Source organism: Protopterus annectens, chromosome 8.part0 (genome assembly GCF_019279795.1).
Source record: "Protopterus annectens isolate FY-2018-M chromosome 8.part0, PAN1.0, whole genome shotgun sequence".
In the NCBI taxonomy this organism is placed as follows: domain Eukaryota; kingdom Metazoa; phylum Chordata; order Ceratodontiformes; family Protopteridae; genus Protopterus; species Protopterus annectens.
Genome location: NC_056741.1, coordinates 897,503,902 through 897,528,948, shown reverse-complemented (window position 1 = coordinate 897,528,948; position 25,047 = coordinate 897,503,902).

The following is a 25,047-nucleotide window of genomic DNA, read 5'->3' as shown; positions in this document are numbered from 1 at the left end:
TGAGTGTGAATCATTTGCCCTGGTAGCAGCAGTATTCTTCGTGTTTGTGTTTTATATCTTTGACTTCCTATACAGGAATTAGCTTGTGTTGAGGCAGGATACATTCTGAGCATCGCTATAACCAAAATGTCTCTACAATACTGTTTCTTACTTCACTCCAAGCAGCTGTAGTGTAGAGTTTGTCATGACCTTATATACCTGCCTCTGATGTTTTGCTGGAGTAATATGGGTTTCATTACTTAGGAATTGCAGCAACATTTGAATATGTGATAGCTTTAATTCCATAACAACATCTCATGTTTGTTGTAGAAGTGATGTAGTACTTGGGCTCAGGGACATCAAGTTGATAGCTCAATGAGCGAGAGAAGGTGTTAGGGAATCGACAGATAGTAGGACAGTGTTTAGCTGAGCTCTTATTTTCAAGGCATGCTTTCATTTGGGGTGAACAATCACTTTAGCTCTGTAATTAGCTGCTGTTGCATCATGCCACACTGAGGTATAGCATGGTAACATCTTGAAGCATTATAATGATTCTTCTTTGTCTAAGTGATATATTATATTTACTCTATACCAAACTTGAAATGATTTGCCTTTATCACATGCATTTGAAATCTGCATCACTACTGCGGATCAATAACCTCTACAATTAGGCTATTCCATGTCTCATCACCCTACGTGAAAAAATGCTTTTTAATATCACTACTGAGCTACCTTCCCTCCATCTCTTACTTGTACCCACTATTATCATCTGCTTTTAAAGATGTCGTATTCCTGTATTTTGCAAACTGACATAAAGCACTTAAATGTTCTCTTTTCTTCATAGATTCAAAGGCAAATACTAGGCAATAGGTCAGCAGACCATTTCAAGTCTAGCCAAAAAAACGCTACTCATAATGTCCTCCTTTAACTTTTCTTTTGGGTCATAGCAACTGAGTTCATTTAGCTTCTGTTTATAATTTTCTGGAGTAGATGGTAGTTTCCACTTTGTTCTTCTCTCCAGTACTTCCATTCTCTTGGCATCCTTAAAGAAGTGGGATAATGAATAGTATGCAGTATTATATGTGTAGCATCATCAAATACACACACACAGGAAAAACTATTTTCTATTTTTGTCTGGCTGAATCTTACAAGCTTTGTTTACTGTTTTCTAGTACTGATTACTCATCCTTAGGTAGCATCATATATTTGAAATGTGATATATTTGTGCAAAGGTCGTTTTGTATTTTAGTGACTAGCAAGGCAACAAAACACTCACAATAACTGCATTTTTCTAATTCACTGAAATATCAAAAATGGTGTCTGCAGTTACATGAACTAGAATACTATCAACTATATTTTGTTTACAAACACCTGTTTCTGAATCCTGCAGACATATAGCCGGACTAATATCAAGGTATACATCCAACTAATGTATACAGCTCTTCCCAGAATTTTCTTAAAGTAATGAGATCAAAGAACCCTCTCTGTAACAAAAACACTTGGGGAAATAGCAGTCCCCCTCAACCCTGCTAAATAACAGGTATCCCTAGGCAATGCGGAACTCCTTTCAACTAGTTTACTATAAAGATAAAAATGCTTGCAGCAGTATACAATATAGTGCTCCCACAGAGAGAAAGATTGATTCTAATTCCACCCTAATTTTATACTCTCATATCTTTCTTTTCCCATTCTCACCCATTTTACATTCACCTTCAATTCCTTTTCTACCTCCTTCTCTGAATTCTTAAAATATTGTCACATTTGTCTGTCATTCACCTGTCTACTATCCAAACCATTAACTTCTACACATTTGTTGTCATAAAGAGAATCATTTTTTAACATCTTTCTCCTACATACTGTTCTCCTTCTAAAGTTGTTGTTGTTGTTTGTCTTTTCGGCTTTTCCCGGTTAGGGGTCGCCGCAGCGGAACTCTGGTCCGCTAATGATTGGCAGTAGATTTTCATGAACACCGAGGTGCCAGCTCGACGTTCAACCTTCAATGAAGGCACGCCAATTACTTTGAGTCTAGTAATACATATGAATTACAGTATCTTAACTAGTTCTAGGAATACTGTTTATTTCAAAATGATAACATCAAGCATATTTTATACAATATGTAAAGCACTCGTATTCATTTTCAGCAGTTTTGCTAGACATAGTCAGAATCTCTTTGTAACTTCCTTATGTGCAACATGTTGTGGTTTGTTTGTTGAACTACTATTTAGTCTCTATGAGACAGCCATTTCCATAATCATAAAAAGAAAGCCTGAGCTGACTGGCAAGTCTTTGATTTTGGGGGAGAAATGTAGATTCCATCCCTGGTTTGCAGCAGTGCATCAGGTCTTTTTTTGTACAGATATTGAAGTTATTATGAGAGTTCATCAGTATGGCCTACAGTTTTTTTTGTAGACTAGAAGAAGGCATATGCCCACCCTGGAATGTCATGTGTGAGGTTGTACAGCAGTACATTCCATTCATTCCCTGCATTTACAGAGTTCATGTTGTGTCCACATTTTCAACATTAAATGTAATACATTCACTGTGGGAATATGACTCTGAAAAGTTATTTCTTGTCTCTGTTCTGCACATTACTTTCATTGAAAGGATAACAAGTACAGCTGGGGTATAAAGACTGATAGTCTAATAATTAGGGGGTTGTATACCTCTCAACTGTCCAGATTTTTGCAGACTGTCAAGAGTTTTGCCTCATATCTTTGGTCTTTTCCTCATAAAATTTGTAGTTTTCAGGTAAATCACTGAGGACTGAACTTACTAAATAACAGACAATTGAGATTCAGACTTCATACCCTTAAGAAAATGCATGCTAACACAAAACATGTTATTCTGTTAATGTTCTAAATATATAAAAGCAATATTTAACAATAGTGTCTATTTTGGGCCTTTGCCCTCCCCCAGTTATTTTTGCTTTGTCCAGATTTCTTGTGCTAAAGACTTAACAGGTATGGAGGGGTTGCATCACTTTTTTTGTAGATAGTGTTGTCCTCCCTATCTCAGGTGAATGTGATCTTATATAATTGTTGGAGCTTTTCTCTACTGAGTTTAAAGTGGATGAAATGACAATTAGCACCTCCAAATCAGAGATCCAGATTTTGTACAGGAAAGACTAAACTGTTCTTTGCAGGCAGGAGGAGAACATATGCCTCAAGTGAGAAGTTTAAATAGCTTGGAGTCTTAATCATGAGTGAGAGTAAAAGGAAATGGGGATTTCCTGGCAGATACGTACAGCTATGAGAATAATTCACTCATTCTGGATCATGGTGGTAAAGGAAGAGAGGAATCATTGAGGAAATCTCTCAGATTTATCAAACAGTTTATGTCCCACCCTCAATTAGAATAATACACTTTGAGTAGTGACTACAATGATAATAATGCGTACATAGGCCGTGGTTCACATTTCATTACACAGTAGGAGATTTGATAGGTCCACTGCTTCTTTGGGCTGAAAGAAGTCAGTTGAAGTAGTCTAGGTACATATTGATGATGTCTTCTATGTGCCTCCCACATAAGGCATGGTCTATTGGGGGTCTACTGGGGGAGGGGAGTACCAGGACAGACTCAAGGAACATAGCAGTGGAGGCTGCTACGGTTCTAGCCGAGTGAGTTTTGGGTTTTTCTGGAAAAGTCAACCCCCCCCCCCCATTTTTTTTTTTTTTTTTATAGACAAAGGCAATACAATCATAGCATCACCAGGGCAGTGACTTAGGAATGCCTTGTCCAAATTTAGCCTTTGAGAAGAAAATAAAAAACTGAACTGCTTTCCTGACTCCCTTGGTTCGATGTAGCATAATTTCAGTTGATGGTGAACATTCCTCAAGTGTAAAATAAATTAATTTTTTTATAAAAATTAAGAAAGAAAATTTATAGGTTAATTATCTGGTTAAGTGTAGCTTCTGACACCACTTTGGGAAGAAAGTGTGGGTTAGTCTTAAGGGACACCTTATCCATATGGAAAATTAAGGACGTTTGCAAGATAAGGCTTGTTGCTCAGAAATTCTCATGGCAGATGTGCCAGCCAATAGAAAAATGGTTTTCCAAGACAAACATTTCAGATTTGCTGATGCTGCTGGCTTAAAAGATGATTGGGTTAAGGCCTGAAGCATCAAGATGATATCCCAAGGGGGGATTGGATCTCTGATAGGGAGCCTGAGAAGAAAACTTCCTTTTAAGAAAGCCTTGCAAAGTTTTAAAGATGCAATGGGGTTCTGATTTTCCACAGTATAAAAATTGGATATGGCTGTTAGCTGATCCTTAATTGTTTGGAAACTGGCACCTTCATGGAATAACTTCACTAGAAAATCTTGAATAGAGGGCAGTGGTGCTAAGAAAGGATCTAAACCTTTAGACAAAGGCAAAACAGCAAATATTTTCCATTTACTTCTGTAAACCTTTCTCCTGTTAGGTTTTGTAGATAATGCCAAAATGTGAATAACTGAAGTGAAAAGCCTGGCATCCCTGGCTATCATTGGAACTGGAGGAACCATAAGGTTAATGTCAAGGCTTTCAGATCTCAGTAAGGCTGGCCAGATGGGTAAGCTAGAAGGTCTAGAAGAGATCTGAGTTCCCGTGGAAGGTGTTTCAGATGAGGCCAAAGAAAGGGAAACCAAAGCTGCCAGGGCCATAAAGAAACAATGAGAATAAACTGTTGTCTTGCACCTGATGGCTTTCTGCAGAAATTTGTTATCGGGGGAAAAGATACAAAAGGATACAGGAGACCTGGAGACAATTGTGGAGTACAGCATCCCTTGATGACTGTCCAACTGGGGTGATCAGAGCAAAGTAGCTGCTTCACTTGATGTTCAGATGGGAAGCGAAAATGTTGCAGTATAGCTTGCCCCAACACCTGTAAATCATAGTTGTCATTGACTGACTGAGGGACCACTTGTACAGCACTAAGAACAGATCCACTTAGTTTGTCCAGCAAGACACAAACTCCCTGGGATATGCATTGCCACTAGAAAGCATTGAGAAGACATTGCCACTGCCAAACTCTTATGGCTTCCCAGCATAATGTGTCATGTTGTCCATCTGGATGGAAATCACACCCTTGGGAGAGAGTCATGAGAGGCTTGCAATGCTAGGAGGACTGCCCTCATCTCCAAGACATGAAGATTAGCCTCAGTCATAGACCACAAGACTTAGACTGTCTTCCCTTCTAAATGCCCCACCCCCACCCAGGAGGGAGGAATCTGTGGTCACAGTGGCTATCTGGGTAGAAAGATGAAAGGTCAACCGCATGTGATGAGAGAGGATGATAACCACCAAAGAATGTAACACTTGCATATTGACATGAGTCATATGAAAAAATAAAGAGGTTGATGCAAGACTAACAACTGAATAGAAAGGGTCCGTTGCAGCACTCTCATGTAATATCCTGCCTGTGAAACCAGTGTAAATTGACACAACCATTGACCTCAATAGTTGAAGAATTAGCCTTGCTGGGGGATTTGAGGAAGAAAAGACTTTAGAAGCATGAAGATGGAGAAATCAAACTCTTGATACCAGGAGTCTGGCTATTTGAAATGTTGTGTCCAGGTGGCTTTTCTTTAGACAGTATAATCCCTACGTGGTGAGAGAATTGGAGCAACATGTCCTTACACTGGATCAGTATATCTCTGGTGGGAGTGGTCAGGAGCCAGTCATCGGAAACCCTTGCAGTCTTAGGTAAACTGCCGCCACTGCCATGTATGCGCTGAACACCCTGGGGCTGTGGTGAGGCCAAAGGGCAGTGCTATGAATCAGAAATGACTGTTCCACAGCCAAAAGTGGAGAAACATTATGGATTGCCTCACTATCTTTACATGGTAATAGGCATCTTGAAGGTTTACTGAGAACATCCAGTTGTCTTTTCTCAGAAGATGTGGAATGGACTGAACCATGACCACCCACAACTTTTTGTTTCACAATCTGTTTTAGGTGACTGAGGTCCAGAATGGAACTGAAGCTCCTGTTTTTTTCAGAACCAAAACGAATCTTGAATAGACACCGAAGCCTTGCTGGTCTGGTGGGACCTCCTGGATGACTCATTTTTTAAGCAGCTTGAATATTTCTTCTGTTTGCCAAATTCCTCTGGCTGGGTGTAACTTAAGGAAATCTCTTCTTGCTTGGTGGGGTGAAAGCAAATGAAATAACGTAGCCTCTGGTGATAGTCTTCTGCACCCAATAATCTTGAGTGATGGCTAGTCTGGTGTGAGGGTGCAGAGATAAGAGCTCCCTGACTGCCTCTAGAGTGTGAGAGTTGGACAACTGCTTAGGATTGCTAGAAGGGCTTTCCAGTAAAGGGACCTCAAAATCCTAAATTCTGCAGTCTACATGTGCCGCTTGCAGGCTGAATTCTAACCTTTCTTGGCTAATTTTGGCTAATTAAATCTTTACTAGAATCTTTAGGACCATTTATCATATTGTTCATTTTTTCTTGAAAACTGTGATTTTCCAATTGTTTTTAAAGATGTCTCACTCATACTTTTTCAAGAAACTATCCTTAGAGCCAATCAGAGACATTATTTCCCCATTTCTAAGTTTCCTTTTGTTACGAAGGTTATTGAAAATGCAATTTATGTCCAGATATATTCTATATTATCATCTCATGACCTTGTAGATTTTTGTCAATCTGATTTTGCATCTAACCGCAGCACTGAGACTACCCCCACAGTGGTTATTGGTAACAGCTTTATGATGAGATAGCACTGGCTGTATTGAGTCTTGGTCTTCCTTGCTTTTTTCCTAACATTTGACACAGATCATGACATCTTGACTGCCTGTTTAATTTCCAGTGTACTTGACTGATTTGTCTTTCATGTCTTGCAGCACATTCAGCAACTGGTTTCTGGACTAAATTCATACAGTTGCCACTCACTGACTTGTAGAGTTGCTCATGGCTTCCTGTTGGTGCCAGGAAATACTTGCTTCCCAAACAAGGCAGAGTTATTCACTGCCAATGTTATGCAGGTGATGTTCACCTATACCTCTTCTATCTGGAGCCTGGGCAAAAATTTGTGTCTCTCAAGGATTGTTTGGATTCCATCCTTTAGTGGACAGCTTTCTGAAAGTCAGCACTACAGAGACAGAGTTGATGCTAGCTCATCCATTATCTAATACATGTTCTTTTCATTCTTCCCTTAATACTTTGGCATTATTTGATTGTTCACACTAGGGTAGGACTGTGCGGTGTGAGCATGTCAGTCTAGTCTTGAAAATTATTTTATTTGAAGATATGACTTCTTGTGAGACAGCAGTATTTTATAAGAGCTCTGTATCATATACACCCCAACCCTATATACAACACAAAAATGATCCAGTAAGTCATTAGCTGCCATATGCAATATACATACATTAAAAAATGCCCACTGGTCTGCAAGAGAGTGGGGCTTGGCAAGATTTGCTGCCACTTCTCATTTCTGTACAAATATGGCAAAATTATGTATTTTTTTCAAAAGGCTTTGGTTGTAACACCAAAAGTCACAAAAACAGAAAAGCAGACATTATACATATTTGGAAGTAATTTCTTGATACAATTCATGTTACTGTTTTCAATTCCTAAGAAAGATTATAATAAAATCATTTCTACATAAAACCATTTTAATAATTATTTAACCACTAAATAACTATTTACAATATACATGTTCTCCAGAAATATTTTATGCATTGTATATAAAACATAAAATCTTTCACATGGAAAAATTCTTAGGGACAGGTTGGCATTTAAGGACAAATATGTCAGCTGTTTCAAGATGGCAAGTCTCTATCTGTAAAATATTGCCAAAAGGAAGCACTTTATTCGGTACTTACGTATTATCGCAACCACATTTCCAACCTGCGATAATTCCTTATTTTGCTAAAAATATTTATGTTAATCTTAAAAGAGGTGTCCAAACTGGACACCAGTGGGAGTGGTTAACACTGAACAGCCTGCCTGTCCCTGGAGGAGTGGTTACTACCTAGAAGCTGTAGTTTTATTGGCCATTTTGGGTCAATTCTAAACTCCTTGATCTGTCTCTCTTAAAACCCTACAACTCTCTTTTTGCGCAGTTTTGCACACTGAGCAGCGTCGGGCAGTGCCGCCTAAACAGGTTTAAACTATTCTAGGCTCCACAAAGTCTGCTCTTCACTTTTTCCCTTAGAACTGTTCAAACTCTCAAAGTAATCACTCTATTCTCTTTCTAAAGCCCTGCACTTGCTCAACTCTTATAAGGAAACACTAACTAACTAAAGCACTACACCCTCCTTGACTTCTCATAAGTATTAAGCTCCCGATTGGTCCTTCCTGATCAAGTGAAAAATCAGTTCCCTTCCCTAATCTGATCAGTAATAAACAGTTCCCTATACTAATCTGGTATGTCCAAGGGTCAGTTTCAAGGTTACTCTCCAGTCCAGCTGGTGAATCTGGGAATTTTGAGGCAATGTTACAATTGCCTTATGTACACAGACAACCCTCTCCTCCTTCCAACAAACTCTAATACATGTGAGAGATGCAGTTACACAGCCAAACTGGAGGCAGAGCTCTCTCAACCCAAGACTGGCACAGTCAGTCAGGAGAAAAAGGTAACCACCCACACCACAAATCTAGTCTCACACAGACCTATTGCATCTGCATACCCAACACATAAACACACAAAAACATACTCGGAGGCTCTAAATAAAAATCTGCCTAAACAGCAAAGACCTCCTAAGCAGATATCCAAGAAACAGCCACCCCTCAACAATACCCATGAATCACATATCTCACAAAATCAGTGTGCCTCACAGTCACAGCCTTTAAGGCCAAACAACACACCAAATACACTTGTTATAGGGGACTCTATTGTCCAGCACACTGATGTCCCGCTCACCAGACTGAACAAGAAGAAGGTCACTGTAAACTGCCTGTCGGATGCCAGGATCCGCCACATAATGCAAGCACTCAGGTCACTCCAAGCAAGTACAAGTATGACTTCATCATTGTCCATGCTGGTGTGAATGACCTGAGACGTACCTCCCTGGACTACATGAAAAGAGACATAGAGGAGCTCTCTGACCATGTAGCCCAGGCTGGTATGACCCAGACCTTGTGTAGCATCTCACCCTCACCAAGAATGATGCCACAGTATAAAGACAAAATTATCAGTTTCAACAATTGGCTAAAGTATTGGTGTCATTCAAGGGGGATCCAGTGTCTGTCAGTCTGGGATGACATGCTCGACAAGCCACGTTGCTTCGCTAGGGACGGCTTGCACCTGTCACCCTTAGGCTTTCGTATACTGGCCAAGGCTTTTGCCACCCCCATAGTGCCTTTTTTAGGCAAGGCTCAAATGACAAACCCACATCCATAGACAACCAAGGATTAAAAAAACTAAAGGTGATGCTACTCAATGCCAGAAGTCTAAACCTCAAGATGCACACACTAGAGGCTCTCCTCAGTATGGAGAAACTCGATGTCGGTGCAGTAACAGAAACCTGGTTCAAGGCTCCTGAGAGCACCCCAGCACTACCAGGTTATAACTCATACCATGCGTTTCGGCCCCAAAACTCGGACCGAAGCACAAAAGGAGGGGGGGTATCTATATTCATCAAAGATACCTACACCTCCAGGTTAGTGGCACTGCATGAAGCATCGGAAACCATCCATGTGCAACTAACAGCGGGCAAAACTGCCTTTCAGTTTGTAGCCTGCTACAGAACACCCGCCCTATTACAGCAACCCCACTTGGCATTCCTGAGAAAACTGAAGAATATGAAGGTCTCTCCAAACACTATGTTACTGGGTGACTTCAACTACCCAAGCATTGACTGGGAAAACTACACAAGCCCAAACACCCTCGCCCAATGGTTCTTTGAATTTATAAACTCTAATTCAATGGAACAACTGGTCACCAATCCCACAAGAGGGAACAACATATTGGACCTGGTCATCACCAACATGGGAACTCTATGTTCCACACCAGAGGTAAACCCCTCATTGGTAAGATCAGACCATAAACAAATTTCCCTGGACATCCATATCCCGTCCCCACCCCCAGCCAAGGAAATCACTGTAAATAATTTCTCAAAAGCCAACTTTGCACTTCTCAAGACTGAGGTGGAATCCTTCAAATCCTCCGGGCCAGGGGATAATACAGCCCAATCCGCAGAATCCTTTACAAATGCATTCTATGAGCACCTGCAGGAATGCATGGATCGTGCTATCCCAAATAAAACCAAGAGTCACTCCTCCAAAAACAGGAGACCGGTCTGGTGGACCCCGGCCTTAAATAACCTATACAACAGAAGGAGGAAGCTACTACATGACAGAGCAAAATCCCAAAAAGGGAAGGCATCTCTGATCAGTATTAGCAAGAAACTTTGATCCCTCATAAAATCATCAAAGGCCAGCTTCGAAAGAAAAATTGCCCTAGACACTAAAGATAATCACAAGGCCTTCTTTAGTTATATCAGGAACATGGGCGGAAACTCCCAGATATGCTCTGAATTGTTGCATAACGGTACAAAATATACAGAACCTACAGACATAGCCAACATCCTGGCAGACAGATTCAGCGCAAACTTCTCCCCCCCTTCCCCCAAAGGAGCAAATGCCTATCCCAACTGAATGTAACCTCCTGACATCACAGATGCACAGGTGAAAGCTGCCCTCTCCAAAGCAAAAAACACAGCATCTATGGGACCGGACGGTGTCCCAGGCTGTGTCTTACATGAGCTCCAAGAAGAACTGAACCCTCACATTAAGTCACTGTTCAAACTTAGCCTTACTACAGGATATGTACCCAAAGAATGGCGTACAGCTACAGTGGTCCCACTCCACAAAGGTGGTGCCACAATGGACCCCAGAAACTATCCCCCCATAAGCCTGACTAGTCTGGTCTGTAAAGCTATGGAGCGTATTATCATGGAACTCATAAACAATGACATTGGGAGCCTCCAGACACTGGACCCTACCCAATTCGGCTTTGTTAAGGGCAGATCTTGCCTCTTAAACCTAGTTGATTTCTTTGAAACAGTTACCAAAGCCATAGATGAGGGCAAGGTAGTCCATACAGCCTACCTGGACCTCGCAAAAGCCTTCGGCACAATACCCCACTCGGGCATCATAAATAAGCTTACCAGCTTAAATATCAACCCCTATATCACAAGATGGGTTGCAAACTGGCTCAGAGATAGAACCCACATGGTCAGAATCGCAGGTGCCATGTCCAAATCCAAAGCAGTTACAAGTGGCATCCCACAGGGCTCAGTTCGGGGACCTCTCTTGTTCGGTATATACTTCTCTGAGGTTCAGGCTAACACGGGGGGGGGTTATGGCTGATAAAGTTCGCAGATGACTGCAAACTGGGGGCCATAATCGAATCTCCAGCTGACACAAGCATCCTCCAAAAGGGTCTCACAGAGACGGATGCTTTGTGCCAGAGCCACGGCCTCAAGCTAAATGCTAAAAAGTGCATAGTCATCCCCTTTGGGAAAAACAAGGTGCTCACAAATTACCACATAAGTGGTAATCCATTAAGTATGGAAGGAGTAATTAGAAATTTGGGGACCAATGTAGATAGTAATCACTCCTTTGATAATCACATTGCCAAAGTGGTTAGAAAGACCTTCTATATAGCCCACCGTATCATGAAAGGGTTCGCATCTAGATCAAGAGAGGTCATTGTGCCCCTCTACTTGTTACTCATCAGGCCCATAATTGAATACAATGCCCCTTTTGGTATGTACCTTACCCGACACCTGCAGCAACTGGAGAGACCCCAAAAGTACCTCACCAAGAGGATCATGGGCTGCAAACAGATGTCCTATGCAGCTCGACTAAAGAAACTCCAGCTCTACTCAGTTGCTTACCGCCTACTCAGAGGCGATCTATGCCTGACGTACAAAGCCATGTCAAACCCAGAATTAATGGACATGCTCCACCTCAAAAAATCCAAGTCCCTTAGAGCTACACGCTCCAGGGACCTAAACCTCAGCACAAAAATAAATATGACATGCTGGAGGGACAGATTCATTTCCCAGAGGCTCCCCTCACTCTGGAATAGAATCCCAATTCATGTTAGACATAGCCCCTCGCTGATCCTCTTCAAGCGAAATCTGGACGCGTGGATGGAAAATCGCAAATTCACCCCTGGGATCTCTTCTGTGTCCCTGCTAGACAGAGGCACAGTAAACTAATCTTAAAAGGGTACCTTCTGTGACCTACTTTACAGAGGCACAGTAGGCTAATCTAATAGGGAGGCGGAAGCCAAATACAGTCTGGCTAGGCTTATAAATGCCCTAGGGCAGATAGCCTAGTATCTACCTATGAACCTATGAACCTATGAACTACTAATTATTACTCTGTCACATTGTGTATGAAGCAGGAAGAGGAGTACCTGAAAACAAGTGTGTGTATTTGTGTTCTACAACAATTTTCCCTGTGTTTGTGTTCTACAACAGCTGCCCCTACATTAAAGTGCTGATGTTCACAAATCGTCAAATAAAGAACTGGTACTGTAGCACAGATAGCCATCCTATTACCATAACATAGTTTACCTAAGTTGGGGTTTACAACCATGTGCATGAAATTAGTATACTTATAACCAAAGCTGCCAAATGTTTTAAAAGTGCTCTTTTTACGTACCATAGGTGCCTTACTAATCAGTCAGTGTTTATTCAACAGCACATTATATTCCTCTTCCCCCATCTATTTGCAAAACATACCTATATTATTAGTTACAGTTTCATTCATTTACTGGATAGCAGAATATTGCAAAAATCATACATAATATTCGTTACTATCTAACTGAAATAATTATACCTTGAAAGGAATCTAATATCAAATCAGATTGTGAACAGGAGAAACAGGTATACGGCTTGGAAAAGAGCGGTTTCTCCTGTCCAAAACATGGTTGCGATAATACTCACTGAGTGAGTCTCATGGACAACAAAGCAATACTTTTTGTTAAGTACAAAAAAAATCAGTACTTACGTCTTTTCACAATGATATTTTGAACAGGAGAAACTGCTATACGGCTTGGAAAACACCCATTGCTCCTATTCAAAATGTGGCTGCGATAATACGTAAGTAACCTTTATTCCATTATCAGTCTTTGTGAAGGTGATTCATACATTAGTATCTTCCAGTTTTGATCACTGTACTGCCCTTTATTTTGGGATTAAGGGTCCTATCTATTTGGCAAAGCTCCTGGTGCCTTAAACTCCACCTAAGTTCTGTAGATTGCCTGTTGAGGGGGTACTAGTTGTTCCTAGAACCTCTTTCGAGATCACTAGTTAACTTATTTTGCTTATCAAGCCTAATCATGAGAACTTTCCTCCTTCTGGGTATCTAGTACTTTGGTCTACTTCTGAAAGTCCCTTAAGTTCAATTTTTTCATAAGTATCTGTCTGAAACCACACAAATACTCTATTCTTAATATCTATCTAGTAATCTTAAATGGCAATTATGAGTGACAAAATTGTGTATTATAATGTTCTGTATAAGATGGCATTTATTTAGGTTGCATTGTTTGTATAATATTAATTTTGATGTAAAAATATAGATAATATTCATAACTATTTTTGCAAGCAAACATTTATATCTCTGGAAGGCTTCATATTACCCACCATGTTTTAATGTAAATTATTAGCTTATACCCATGGCTTGTATGTGTCACCATGGAACATGTCATATTTTTTTATAACTTTTTGCAAATGCTTATTAACTACATCCCACACTGACTGTTTTACTTTGCCTGTCTAGAAAAGTTATGTCAGTGTTTAGATGGCACTTTAGGGTGGGAACCACAACCAACTGTTTATGAGATGTTAGGCTCAATATTTAAATACTGAAACTATTAGTACAATGTACAGCAATTATATAGTTATGTCTGTATCTGTCTTTGTCTTACCTAAGTTTATCTAGTGATGTTTTTCATCTTATAAACATAGCTTGTTTAGGACCGCCCCATGGCAATATCATACTCGATTTTGTCTTCAGTAACTCATGTCTTGTAGATCACACAGTAGTGTTTTCACTGTGAATATCTACCAAATGCTGTCAGTGTCAGCTTATTCAGGCCACCTTGCTTCCTAACAAATGAAGTACTGTTCATGAGATATCTGTGTTAATATTACAATAATTGCATTATTAATAGCATACCTTCAACGCATAGTTGTTTTTTTTTTTGTGGTGTTTCTTTTACTCAGGTGTGTTTAGTACTTTTTGTTTATAACACCAACTGTTTGCAACAGCCACCCCCCCAAATAAATGATGACAGTATTACACTAAGTTTTTGAATTATTAATTAATTTTGAATTATTAATGCAAATATGGGGACATTTTTCATATTTTTCATAACTTTCTGCAAATACTGTTCAGTAACCCAAGTCCTTTATATCCCACAGTGATGTTTTCACTATGGATGCTTATTGTAACATATCAACTTTCTTCACAAAGCAGGGCATGAGACATTAGTCTCAATAATGTTAAAATTAATGCAGTGTAAAAAATACTTATACTGCTTGTTGTGTTTCTGTTACTGAAGTGCTTAATATCATTTTGCCCTAACAACCAGTGCTTGCTTAGTCATGACATCACACTCCATTTTTGATTTATTAATGCAAATATGGGAAATACTCATATTTTTCATAACCTTTTGCAAACCCTGTACAACCCACTATTTGCATAGCACCAGCCATCTTGACCTTAACATATTAAAGATGCGAATCAAAGACACACAGAAACTGTTGGCCTGGAAAACATAAAAAATGTACACATTTGTTGTGAACTGAATGGCAAACAGATACCAAGCATCCAAATGGCCACATTAGACTCTGGTGGTACATTACAATAGTTAATCATACCTCTAACCATATCAGCTATTACAAGGTTTTCAGAATAATATGTCAACACTCTTTTTAAGCCAGTTTATTGCCTCACCCACCAAGCTTGCAGCCATCATGCTTGCCACTGACAATGACCAACATCCTCACAAATGAAAGCAACCTTTCAAATGTAACCTCGCTTACATCATGCCACCACCAAAGGTATGACTTTATCTTCATCCTGAGTTTACCAAACAGTATAGTTAGCATATGGAAAGGCCACAGTAATGAATTTCAGTTTACTGTTATTACATACACTGTTATCTTACTGCTTATGCCATTATTCTTTGCTCGTTTGCTTTTAAAGTGTATTGTCACACTTTCTTTAGCAAATATAAATAACTCACCCTCAGTAATGGGAACAATCTCCTTACCATATACTGAGTATGTTCAGGTATCTCTTGTTAAGATTGTCAGAAGAATATTCATATTAATATGTTGCATAATCTGTATGCCTTTTCGCCCGGATCATAGATGAAAAGGGTCAGCAGACCAGACCACATGCCCAGTTAACAAACAACTGCAATTTGACTCAATTTATTAATATACTGAAGAATTTCTTTTCCCATTGGGTTACTGTGCAGCTAGAGAAACAAAGTAGAGAACTCAGTAGTTTCTAACCTTCACATCATCTATTCATTAGAGACATTCAAACTGCAGCTGTGCAAATTCACAGAAGAATATAAGGTGCTTGTCTCTGCATAGCTACAGCTGAAGGCTGTAAAAGCATTTAATTGCCAACAAAAATAACATTTCAGCAAAACTCATTTTGTGGGTAAATATGGCACTCTTTGCATATTGAGAAGCAGGGCCATGGGATCATTACTATTCTGAATTCAAAACATATTGTTGGGCAGAGAACTAACAATTCAGAGGATGAGCTGGGATATTTGTGAATGTAGTGGGCATTCTATGCACAGTGTTTAGTATACTGCCCATCCTTACACAAATTAATTTACACTGATCACAGTTATGACAAACAAGATTTTTGGAGACTGTCTCATTTTATTTATTTACTAATTTGCTTTTGTTTTTCAAGAAAGTGATACTCGGCTGAGAAACCCCTTTTCAGGAGATGCCTGGGGAGAAAAGCACTACAAATGTATAGACATTTACAAAAGAGGTAGAAAAAAATACACAAGTAACGAACATTTACATCAAAGCATTTAAAAAGGACAATTCTGACAGGAAAAACAATTTGAATATATACAAAATAATCAATATTACTACCGGAAGGTAACAGACAAAATGACATACAAAAAAGAGAGCAGTGATATGGAGGGATATAGGATGTATGATGATCTATGATAATACAGGACGACTTAAATGTGCATGATAAAGCTGATTGTTTTCAGTGGAAACATGATGATTTATACTTTTGCTTAATTTAGAGAGAGAGAGAGAGAGAGAGAGAGAGAGATTAAAGGTAAGCATGTGAGAGAGACAGGAAGAATACAATACAGGAAGATGTTCAGTGTGGGAGGAAGTAGTGATGGGGATAGTGATAGTAGGTGTATGTTCAAGAGACAAAGGAAGTGATAAGGTATTGTAGAACAGGACATAAAGAATAAACTGTAGAGTAGTTAAGATAAGTGAAAGTTGAATTTAGTAGATTAGGTCAGTATGATAATCTAAGGGATGATGACTGAGAGAACAAACAGGAGAAGGAAGGAGAGTAGATTAATCTGGTAGTTTGGTGCAATGTCATAGCCAGGGGTCTAGCACATTGAGTCTAATGGTTCTTTTGAAGAGTATGGCGTTACTGCTTAGGCATATGGAGGGAGGAACCCAGCTCCACATTTTTTTGCAACACAATGGCATAAAGAGAATCTTCACGGGAATTGTGAGATTGTGATACAATAGATAGCTATTTATCAAGCATGACTGAACCACTTGTGCAGGGTGCTGAGTGAAGAACATTTATTTAGTGGTGGATTTTGTAAGCAGTTTGCAACATTTTACACTTCAGTGGGTTAGGGAAGGCAAGCCAGTTTAGCTTTTAAGGGCTGTGCAATGGTTTGCTCTGTGGTATGAGTTTATGGCAAATTTTGCTGTTTTGTTTTATGACTTTGAGTTTATACAGCCAGGTGGTATATATTAGCATAGGTCAGATGGGGTAGGTTTTCCAGGCTTTTCTTTAGGTTTTCTTTGTCTGGATCACATTACCATTTCTCTGCCTTTCTCTTTGTCTGGATCACATTACCATTTCTCTGCCTTTCTCTTTGCACTATCTACTGCACGAAAATTATTCACAAAGTGTCTAGCTCCAGTTATAGCTTATTGTAGGCTACAGGGTATCCATATTTTTCCATATTCAGACAATTTGCTCATCTTCACAGAGTCTTAAGTGTTAGGAATCTCTCACTTGGGTGAGAAATCTCTTACATAAACTGGGATTCCAAGAAGACAGTTCCTGGTGTCCCTGACAGACACAGAAAAACAGCTAGGACCAGCTTTGAGGTTAAATATCATTCCAGACACAGACATACAATATTCACAAAGAACAAAGTAAAGTCCAGTGATCAGAAATAGCAGGCAGGTAATAGTAAGTATCAAACCTACTTATTAGAATACACAAAGCTTTCAGGCCAATGCCCTTCCTCAGTGTGTTACATACCAAACTACTAGCCACAGACACTTAAACTAAAATCTTCATGACACAGCCCAGTCAGAAGAGAACAACAATTAACTGCAAATTCATATTTAAAGACACAAAACACATGTTAAAACATCAAATATTTCCTGTCTAAGTTATATTTTTATATATTAAAGAACATGTATCAATCATTTACAATAGCTCAACAGCATTTGCCTTTTCTTTAGTACATGTTTCAAACTCACTACTGCAGGTTGCGTGTCTGCTTGCAGTTTTGCTATCATTTCGTATTCTAAAGTCTCTAGTCTGTTATTCAAATCACTACCTCTTATGCTCCTATGCACAATGCTTATAACTCTTAACTTAAATTCATGGTGTCCTTTTCATCCATGTGTTTTGCAAGTGCATTAGTTTTAACATTCCTGCGTATTTCAGATTTATGTTCTGTTATACGATCCTTAAGTCTTTGTGTGCAGTTACCTACATAGAAGGAAAGATACTTTATACAGGTAGCAAGGTATACCACATTAGAAGTATAGTAGGTAGCATGATATTTAAATGTATGTTTTACATTTGTTAATGGATGTATAAACTCAACACTGTCTATGTTATCTTTACAACAGGAACATTTATACAAGGAAAAGTACCTACTTTATGTGTTAGTTTAACCTTTTGCTGGTGTATGCATACTTGTTCAATGGGTGTACCTATGCTACCAGATTTAAAATAATTTAAATTTCTCTGCAGTTTATGCTTCTTAATAGCCTCTAAGCAAGTTTCATATTTAACACGTCTATCAAGCATCTGGTTATAAACATGCAAGTTTTCAGAAAAAGCAGGCATTGAAGTAATATAATTTGCTAGATTCACTATCTCTTCCTGAAGATCAGCTTCAGTTTTAGAAAATAACTGGTTCATTAATAACATTCAGCACTTATTTTGAGATTTAACTCCTGACATTTCTTCAGTTATTCAGGATACATATTGCTAAGTAGCCTTAGGGCACGAGGGACCACACCCAGTTCTAACTACACAGTAAAGTTGAATCTTTTCCATTGCAGTTTCCTAAAGGCTTGGGCCTTTCTCTCCAATTGGGGCTTTCTCTTCAACTGTCCAACTTGATTTGTAAAAGTATCATTAAGTACTGTAATATTTCCCAAAGAAGCTGTACTTACAGTTTTTAGATGTCCAAGTAGTGGATTATTGTATATTGTTAATACGTCATGTAAGGAATGAGTAGAATTAGCCATGTTCCTGTTAACATTCATTGCAGATGAAAGCTGTGGCATATCCAGAAATCCAAACTGCCAAGTGCTCAAGCTGATCCAAAAAAATAAAAACAAAGGCAAGGAAAAACAGCTGGGATCAGCTCTGAGGTTAACTGTCACTCCAGACACAGAATATTCACAAAGAACAAAAGTAAAGTCCAGTGATCAGAAATGTTAGGCAGGTAAGAAGAAGGGAACAGTAATTTGTTTAAGAAAATAGGTAGTTCCCCTAAATTTGTTTACAGAAAAACAAAACGTTTTAAATTTATGTTGCAGACAGATAGTATTAAGACATATTTCCTACCCACAGACAAAAACAAAGGTGCATACAAGTGTGCTCTTTGTTCAGCATGTAGGTTTATTTTGGAAGGCCTTTATATATTACTGGACCATTTATGGTATACCATTGTGGTACCTGGGAGGTTCTCTTATAAATCAAAGGGGTTAGTTTACATTAGTTTGTGTTTAGGATGCAATGCCTTCTATGTGGGAATGACTACTAGAAGTTTAGAAAAAAGGATTAACAAACACTTACACTCTATTAAAGTGAAGGATTAAAAGAATGCACTGTTCAAACATTCCAAGGTATGCAAAAATATAAAAAAAGTTTTTATTTTCAGTATTAGAACAAGTCCCATTGGATTTAAGGGGTGGTAACTTTAAAAACAGATGAAAGAGGCTGAGTGGCAGGTTAAACTTCAGTCTGATAAAAACTCTGGGTGATATGGTTAATATAAAACATTTTTTAAGAGACAGAAGGTTAAAAGCAAATAAGTGATGCTTATGGATATGCTATATACTACCAACTGTCTTGTAAGGTTTTTAATGTACAAATGTCCAAGATGCACTTTTTCTTTAACTGTCAAATATTTTATTACTTCTTGCTTTTTATTGGTTGTTAGAATATATTTAAGGTTACATTTCTTGAAGTTGAACTGATTCTGAAGAAATCTTGTGACAAAAGCGGTTAATAAAAGTTTCCATGCTAATTCAATTGTGGTCCTGTTATGCTTGCAATGTTTTTTTTTTTTTTTGGTTTAGTATAGTGTTACCACTTTTGGATTTAGTCTTATTTTTGGTGGTTTAATTGTACAGATCATATTTTGCTCGTTGCACTTATAACTGCCCCCTGTTTATATCTATTGGTTTTATTTCATATAATTTGTGATGGAAGGCACATACTGCAAATCTTTCGTGAAGCAAACCTTTAAAATGCACAGAAGGGATTCTAACATGTTTATACAGTTTAGCACAATACTAAATAATCAATTTTTTGATGAATATAGAACACTGTTACACTACTAGGTCTGTTTTGAACAACATTGAAGTAGACTTTAGGGAAAAGGAAGGGAAGGCTTAGATTAGTGTTAACTTTTTGAACACAGATAATTGAACAAGGCTTTGAATGAGCATAAAAAATGTGAATTTATTCCACAGGTGTTCGGCAGATAGTATGTTTGTTCTGGAATTCCAGTATTGATGCAAACTGATCAACAGCTTTGTTTTCGCTCTCCCAGTATGAAAACATAAACTGATAAAAACAATGACCAGTGAAATTGTAAGTGTGGGTAAAATTCAGGTACTGGCTAGTAAGTACATTGCTTGAATGCCAGCAAAAAAGAAATTTGGAGAACTGAAAATATAATCAACCAGAAAAAGTTGAACAGAAAACACTAGGTGTGAAGAATCCTGCAGCTGTTCAGCAAAAATCAGTTCAAGTTTCAGTCATTGGTTCAAGCAATGGCTTTCAGTAATTTAGTGGAGAAAATATATACATACATTCAGAGATGATTAAAACAAATTAAACTTTGAAGGAATACATCAACTCAAGTAACAAAAGGCTGGAAAAAAATAGAAGCTTAACTAGCTACTCAGATGAACTAATAAAACTGCAAAAATTAGAGGATGAAATAAAAAAAAAAAGCTGGCTCATTATGGGCTTCTCAAGAAGAGCCATTTCAAAAAATACACCCCAGATATAGCACCTATGTCTTTAATGGACAGAGACACACTGTAAATCTTGCCCTAGCTTACATATACCCCTTAAAATAACCTCTAAGACACAAACTTGTGAGATACAATTGAGATGCTTGGCTAGGCTTATCAAAGCCCCAGTTGTTGTTAGCCAAATATACACTAATACATCTATGAATAGTAGAGTTAAAAGACAGAGCATGCAGAGAAAAGCCTAAGATTTTTTGCTGTACCATATGAAATGGAAGGAACAGACTGTATTAATTTTATGAAAGCACAAATAAGCAAGTGGAGAGGTGTTCCACAGCAGGATTTGGTAAGTGAAAGGCACATCAAGTGTATGCTCCAAACCTGGCCATGAGAAAGCAGCCAAGACCTACATTAGTAAAGATGTAATCATACCAGCAGAAACAGTTGATTCTGACAAAACTATGGCAGAAGGGCAAAGTATTAAATACTGGAGATAGCAAGGTATTTGGGAGAAATGATTATTCACTGTACACCAGGCAGACGAAAAGCACATTTATCTCAACAATTAAGGAATGTTGAGGGGCAGGTGCAAGATTCAAGCTGCTATATCCAGTTGTCTTCAAGAGTATTTTTTTCCTGGATGATCAAAGACAGCTTCTCAATATTCTGGCAATAAAGCACATAGAAAGAGACTGTTCCAGTGAAACCTTTTCCAATGTTCCAAAGGAAAATATATGAGAGAGAGACTCAAAAAGCACAGGCATGGACTAAAAGAACCAGAAGTGCATTTGACTTGAACCAGAGTCCAGTGATGGGAGATGGAGAGGATCATGATGAAGACCAGCAACACTGAAATTAGTAAATAAATGGAAGACTATAACACATCAATCACATTTGTGAAATATGGCTTTGCAAGACAACATGGCTGAAAAAAGACTGAACTTTTGTTGACTTTATAAAACTTGTGGGTGGACTGTAAACCATACCCACATGGTGTCATTAATGTTTAAAAGGGCATTAAAAGGGGGAAATAGAAGTAACAGTAAGTAAAACAATTTTTGTTCTTATTATGAAATGTTTTATACAAATACTAATGTAAACTGCATGTTATATTTTAAGCACTTTTTCATTGTGTGCAGGATATTGTAAAGGTGGTTGAGGGAGTCTTTGCAGTGACTGTTGTATGTGTTAAAGATATTAAATGAGTTTAAATGAGATTAAACAAGTACCTTTTTAGTTGTAAGAAATATAAGCTTCACAGTATAAGATAACAAAGGCTGGAGAGAAGCAGGTTTAAGTTAATATAATGTTGTGGTCTTGGGCTGCTGAGCTGGAGGTGGAGTGCAAAAAGGGTACTGATTATATTATATGCAGAATTAGAACAATTTCTTTGTTTTTACAAAGGTGAATTTCTAGATTAATGCCCTTGACTTAAAACTATAAGCATATTTTTTCTAAGCAAATAGTTTTGAAAAATAAGGCAAAATGAAGAAATGACAAATGCTAAGTTTCTTACATCTACAGTATATTAGCCTGTTTATTTTCCACTAGAGAATATCCTCAGTGAGAGACAAGGAATCTGCAGCTGAAGGCAATTATCCAGGGAAATTATAAACATTCTGTTGTGATCTGTTTTTTTTTTTTCTTCTCATTGCTGACTACTTTTACATGGAGGCAAACTCACTGCAGTTGCAAGCAATTAATTGTGAGAGTTCTGAGGATTCTTTGCCGAGAGAAATGCAACATTTAAAGATAAAATGGCAAGCAGTTAAATGAAAAATACATTTTGGAATTATGGGACGTGAATAAGTATGTTCATCAGAGGTAATTATGTCTAACACAGAGTAGCCCTTATACTTTAATGTATGCAATAGAACAGTGCATAATTAAGATTTTATTTAAAGGTAGTCAGTATACTTTTTAGGGCTTAAAGTTAATGTATTCTGAAAGCATACAATCTGTTTTTCAGATCTGGCAGTGGAATAGAGAAAAGAAAAGAAAAGAACAGACAACAATGGGTGTAACTGGGAACACAGGCTGTGACATGCACTTTAGCAGAGGTAACTTTAATTTTATATTAGGTTATGACTGTGGATACCAGCTGTCAATTTAGGACTGTTGTTCCTATCCATAAAGTTAAACGTCATAGGTTGAAAATTGACATAGTTTTGTATATTTGTACCAAGTTAAGAAGAACTGTGGTGTTTTGAAAACTTATTTTGTTTAAGGTTTTCATTAAAAGTCTTGAAAATGTGCCATAGGTCCAAATGGAAATGAAAAGAAACAACTATATAAAAGATCAGCCTGCCAGATATTCAAGTGTACATGTAAGACAAAAGTTGAAAATACACATAAAAAAAAATAAAAAAAACTGTCATATATAATAAATACAACAATTTTTTTCATCATAACGGTAACTCAGTCCATACTGTCTTGGAATGTAAATGGCCTTACAGGTGTAGACAAATAGGAAAGAGTGTTCGGTTATATTTTATACAGAGAAAATAAGGAAGCATATATTTTGAGAATAACTCCTGAGCACAAACACTTTTAGCACAATGACTTAGGCAAAAGACAGTAGAAAGGGTTGTCACCAAACTTAGTCAGCCTATGATAAAATAATGTGAGATCTTACATAGGTATTAGAGATATTTCAGGACTTTTATGAAAACTTGTATAAGGTAGAGGAATATGGAAACCATGAAAGAGCACAAATGGAAATATTTATGGAAGGCTTAATTACTCCAAGATTAGAGGAAGATGAGGCTCAACAACTAATAGTTAATATAGGAGGAGATGAGATAATAATGGTGATGTTTAAACAACTAGCAAGGAAGTCTGCAGGAATATTTGATATTCCTGTGGTAGTTTGGAAGTTAGGAGGGAAAATGTGATAAAGATCTGGAAGATTTTGTTTAGCTGCACTTTAAAAGGAGAGGAAGCACAAGCAGCTGTGGTGGCTGTATTACCCAAAGAGAGTAAAGACCCATCAGACCCAGCTGTGTGTAGACACATTTCAAGTTTAAACCATGATTACAAAGTACTTAAGTCTATACTAGCTAAAATAGTGGAAACAGCATTGCCAAATTTGATAGATATGGATCAATGTGGTTTTGTGAAGGGGGCAACTATTTGACGATATTAATAGAACAATGATGTCCCACAGGGAAGCAAAATATAAGAAACAATACAGCTTTTTTGGTGGGTCTTGACATACAGAAAGCATTTAATAGTGTAATATTGCTTTTTATGAATAGGGAATGGAAATTCCCTGACACAATAAGATTAATTATGAGGATATAGGAAGGATTGGAGAGAAGAATTAAAGTGGAAAGGCTCCTCCCTCATAATTTGTGTTTGAACAGAATAAAGAAGCAGGGGTATCCTCTTTCCTCATTGTAATTTGCTTTACATATAGAGCCTTTGGCAAAGAAAATAAGGGACTCAGAAAGTCAAGGATACATTTGGTATGGTAATACAGAAAAATGGACTTTATTTGTAGATTATATTAGCATTTGATAAATCTAGAAAAGGTCATCTTTGTGTTGTGGAACACTGTGTGTCAGTTTCAAGTTTTTTCATAACAACATTAATAAAGATAAAACAAGGCCATAAATTATTTACCCACTCATGACTTGGTTCAGATACCCATATTTAATAGGGATGTAAAATTAAATATTTAGAACTATGGATTAAAAAGATTTCTATAACGGCAGCTAATATGTGGGGAGAGAGTAAACAAAACTGAAAGCTTATGGACAGCAAGATACAAAACAATGAGAATGGTTTGGCCCTTTTAGCTTTATATACAAGTTAGGCACAATTTTATCAGAGTAAAAGTTGTGGACAATAATTAATAAAACTAAAGGAATTTATCTGGGAGGAAAAGAGGACAAAGTTTAGTGGGATATGTTTATCCTCCCAACAGAATATAGTGGTTTAGAATTACCTGATTTGAAGGGATATTTTAGAGCCACACAGTTAAGGATCATATACATATTACAAGCAAAATATTATAATTCAAAGTGAAAAGAGATGATGAAGTCTGTGTGTGTGTGTGTGGGGGGGTCAAGATGCAAGGAGAGATTTTTGATGCAGACCCTTAAGGAGAATGATAACTACCAAACAGGATATTTTACTCAAAGTTGCAGAACACATTCCAAGAACTAAGCCAAGATAGGAATGGAGTAAGGAGATTTTGCCAGTAGTAATGTCTGCAAGTAGAAACACAGAAAATAGGCAGGATGGGGTGACATTTACTGGAGAAAACTTGAAGGAAATAACTAGAGAGGGCCAAGAAGACGTTTGGACTGCAGGTTAGAAACAGCTTTCCCTATCACAGACAGACATCAGAATAGGCAAAGAGAAAAGGATAGGGGAGTCCTAAATTGAAAGACGTAGAGTTTTTAATCAAAT